The following is a 4,550-nucleotide window of genomic DNA, read 5'->3' as shown; positions in this document are numbered from 1 at the left end:
TAGGTATAGTTTCGTTAATGGTCCAAATAGTCTAGAGTAGTGGGTCATTACACCAGCCTAAGCTCCCTCTGAGTTATAGCTTCAAAAATCTTCAAGGGGATTGAGAGAAAATGTGATCGATAGGGTGGGGGAAAAAAGTCTCTATTTTTTTTCTTTCTTACTTCCTTTTTCTTCCTTCAACTTATAATTCATTATAGAACTTCCACTATCTCTAAAAAGGAAGATTAATACTTATCCCTTTTTAAACACCAAAAGACCATATTTCCCTCCCAAATATAACCAAGCCTTTAAGCCATTCTAGGGGCATTTTGGTCATTACTCCCAATTCTCGCTAATTCCTCGAGTATCCCTAATAACTACCACTTACATCCACTACTAGAAAAAATGCTTTTAATAACACAAAAAATGTGTTATCTAAACATACCATAACACTTTTTGATGTGTTCAGACCGACTATGTTATCGTAGGTCAGGGTACTTTACATAACACTTTATCATTGTTATACAGATGTGTTATTTTAATAAATAGATAAGTGTTTAATTATATTATTTATAGTCGATTATATAACACATTTCAATACTTATAAATTTGTGTTATACTACACTTTAATATAACACATTTTTTGTGTTATATAATGAAGTTTGCATAACAAAATTCTTTACTTATAAAAAGTGTTATTGTAATAGATATTATAACACATTTTTCGTATTATTTTAATATTTAGATAAGTTTAAATTCTCATTATATATTCATTGATATAACACTAATTTATTCTATTATATTTTTATTTTTTATTTATATAATTAAAATTAACTTTCTAATATATACTAGCATCATCAAATGGACTTGATTTTCAAATAACAAAAAGTAAAAACATTCAACATTGTATTAACAATCCACAAATTAGTTTAAAACATTCAACACTGTCATCAACAACAAAATGTTCTTTAAGTATTCAAGTAGTCTTAAATATTCAACATTTTGAAAAATTACTACTTTCAGCACAAAATATTCTACAGCTGCCAACACAAAGCCTTCAAAATTAAGTATCATTTTCAATTTCGCTTGTCACATCTGCAAAATAAACAAAGAAATATTTTATTGTTATTATCTAGCATCACAAATTACTTCAAGAAAAATGCTATGGAAATTATTTCCAAGAGAGGACACCACATACAAAATAATGAATTCACAACTACACCAAAGCAAACAAAGAAACCAAACACTATACTTTTTGTTTGACAAAGGTCACATGGCCTTTTATTATACTGTAAGTATGACAAAAATATGAATTGTCACTACCCCATACCTAATTTTTTTTTGTCAACAATAAAATAAGGGGCCAAAACATGATTAGAATGGTAAAATGAGACACTTGAAAGTTAAAAGGGCCAAAGTTAGAATGGTAGTACATAAAAAAACAGGGGCAATGGAGACCCGAGTATATCCACAATAGCAAAAAAGCCACAGCCAACAGCAGATCATAAAAAGTTCTATAATGCTCTTTTTTAATGCAAAATGAATGTCTATAGTATACACTTTTAAAGTCTAGGTATGCAGTATGCACCTTACAAATGAATTATTTGCTAATCCATGAACAATTTTAAAAAGCTTAATGGAAGTTTGCCTGAGAACTAATGAGATAAGATAAGGGGAAAAAAACTAAATAAATAAATTCAATACCTTCCAAAAGCCTCCCCACCAAAACCTATATAAAAAGTTACAAGAGACAGAAAAAGTAAAAGGGAATTCGACGCATGTACAAAAAGTATCATAAGAAACTCAAGTTAACATAGCAACTGATGCAATTCCATTCCAGCCATGCACTTAATAATATTGTATGTTCCTTATAAAGTCTATAATACAAATACTTATTTATATGTATGCTTACCTTCCTCCAAGGCTACTGTTTAATGCTTTTAACAGCCATGGCTTTGGCTTCTGAGATTCTTTAACCCAACATTCTTGGAACCTGCAAAAGGTATAAAAATAATGATGTAACCTTTATCAGTTAAATTCTATTGACAAGAAACTATAAGGTACGAATGACTGCATACTTAGCATTCAATGTTTCTGTTCTATCCCAAGTATCTAACTTCCACACTTCCTTCTCTATTATTGGTCTTTGATATGCACGCTGCATAAGGGGATTCATCCAACCAAAGAATGTTCCTGGTAAAAGAAAACACAGCCAAGATATGAATTAATAGATACAACACGAAAGAGGAATGATGAGCAGAGAGAAGCAGAGATTAGTTCAAAATATGTCATAGGTAAATCATATCAACTTGTAATTCACTTGTTGCAGAGATAAATTGATTTGGTTATGTTTTCTTTTGTGTGGTATAATCTAACTAATAACTAGTATTTAAGGATATTTTTTAGCTTATAACTTCAGTCCATAAAATTTGATAAAGCAACTAAATTTTTTGCTTTTAATGATTACAAAAATGAACAAACCAAAATCTCTCAAGGGATTTTATTTAAAGGTATGTTTGACTTTGAAGGGTGCAATAAGTGATGATGAACTCTATTTAATATTATCAAGTACAAAATGTTATAAAGTGTTATTCCTAATAATAATAAATCTATAAAATCATTATTGCTATTCATAAATTTTAAGGACATGTTACTTGCTGGAACTTGAACTCTGTAGAAGTTTGTAGTGGTGGTCTGGAATGGTCGGCTTTGCACTAGAACACATTTGCACATGCAATGTCTATAAAAGAGCAACATAACTTAAAATATATGAGAATTTTAATAGAACTATATTTATATATATACATATACACGTATAAGTGGAGTTCAATTTTGTCTTGTTCTGGAATGATCCACAATAGTTCAATACATAAATCTTGAATATGTAGTAGAGTACATCATGAGTAGAAGAATGGACTTAGTCAGAGAGCATGAGGGAAATGATAAAAAAAGAGAATCATAATTTTCTGGAATTAAAGGGGAAAGAACAATCAGAGAGTAAGAGAAACAATGAAAACACAGAATTGTAAACATTGAAAACACAGAATTATATTAATTTGTTTAGTTTTTCATTCTTTTCTAGCAACTAATACACAAGTACTTGGCAAACACACCAGTGAGCAACAGATGAATAAGCTAGCAAACACCAGGTAAAAACCAACAGAAAAATAAGAAAGTCACACTTGAAAAATAAGATAATATCTAAACAAAAACTAGAAGGTTCTTCCGATCAGCAATGGATAGTTTTTCTTCAATATTCTTCAATTAGCATATTCAAGTTTGAATGCCGATTGTTTGTAATGATCAGACAATAGAAAAATCCATAACTAAACAAGTTTAAGAAAAGAATACACAGTAAATTGAACAGCCTCTACAGTATCAAGGCATTGTATGAAGCCTATGAAATAACTTATGCTTAGGAGGTAGTGGTACAACCATAGATTATTTATATTAAATGGAACATATTCGTATGCGCATCAAGAGCATGGTGCTCCCATAAAAAATGTTAACTTCTATATTAAAAATACTTACAAGAATTAAACAATTTTTATGGTAGACGTTGAAGCCATGGATATTGACATTTAGAGCCTCTTTAAGAAACCCAATAGTTGTTATAATTTGACCCTGAATAATAAGAGAAAGAAGTTCAAGTTAAACCAAAGAGCTGCAAGTACCAACAGAAATTATGAACTAATAACATCCTGGAAATCATTGAAACATGATGAAGACAACTGAAACAGCACAATATAACAAACCTCAAAAGCTCCTGCATTCTGAGGTTTATACACAATAAATTGTTGAAATTTGAGATCATTAGCGATATTTTGATGTTCCACAACTTCCCCCCTAAGTATTATTATGAAACTTGCTGGTATTCGCAAATACCAGATGGATAAGTAAACCTGAAGGAACAAGAATACTGTAGTAAAAATTATGGTTTCTGATAACTTATTCACTCAAAAGTTTTTCAACCGCAGGCCTTTGTTGATGAAATTCAAATTTAATTTGATTGGATTTGTTTTATTTGTATTTATCTATTCGTTGCATTTGATATTTTAATCCTGTTTCTCCCAAGGGAGAATCAACACCACCACCTATGCTTGTGCCTAGACAACAAGAGTACCCAGTCTACTTTAAAAGAAAAAGTTCTCAAGCAAACAAGTGCCAATGTTTAAAAATGTAGTTTTGAGGCACCCCTCAGTTTGAGGCGGAAAAAAAAAACGCACCAAGGCGTGCACCTTGCTTAGCAAAGGTGAGGCATGCACCTCACTGTAGTGAGGCGCTGAGTTGGGGCTGCTGAGGCAGAAATTGAGAGAGGTGTAAGCCTCAGAGGTGTATTTTTGTAATGGGTTTTTTTATGCCCAAAAATGCCCAAAATCAAATTTAAACACAACTGATCTAAATAGGCCCAAAAAACTGATAAGAAGTTTGTTCTAGGATAGTAGAATCTAGGATTCTAGTACTAGAAACAAAAGTTAACTTTATTTTACAAATTAAGATAATTTATGAGATATTTATGTATGAGTTTAATGATACATTTTATGGTATGTTTGAGTTTAATGACATTTCTT

At 30.7% G+C, this 4,550-nt stretch overlaps 1 long non-coding RNA gene across 1 annotated transcript; it reads right to left on the bottom strand.

Moving 5' to 3' along the window:
- Positions 1-1,021: 1,021 nt before the first annotated feature.
- LOC133789839 (uncharacterized) lies at positions 1,022-2,168 on the bottom strand. Its single transcript, XR_009873732.1, has 4 exons — positions 2,058-2,168; positions 1,892-1,972; positions 1,684-1,708; positions 1,022-1,074 (listed from the first exon to the last, which is right to left on the bottom strand). It is a non-coding gene; the product is annotated as an uncharacterized LOC133789839 (long non-coding RNA).
- Positions 2,169-4,550: the final 2,382 nt, after the last annotated feature.

The sequence above is a fragment of the Humulus lupulus genome, chromosome 7 (genome assembly GCF_963169125.1).
Source record: "Humulus lupulus chromosome 7, drHumLupu1.1, whole genome shotgun sequence".
NCBI lineage: Eukaryota > Viridiplantae > Streptophyta > Magnoliopsida > Rosales > Cannabaceae > Humulus > Humulus lupulus.
This window is presented reverse-complemented; position numbering and strand designations above follow the sequence as displayed.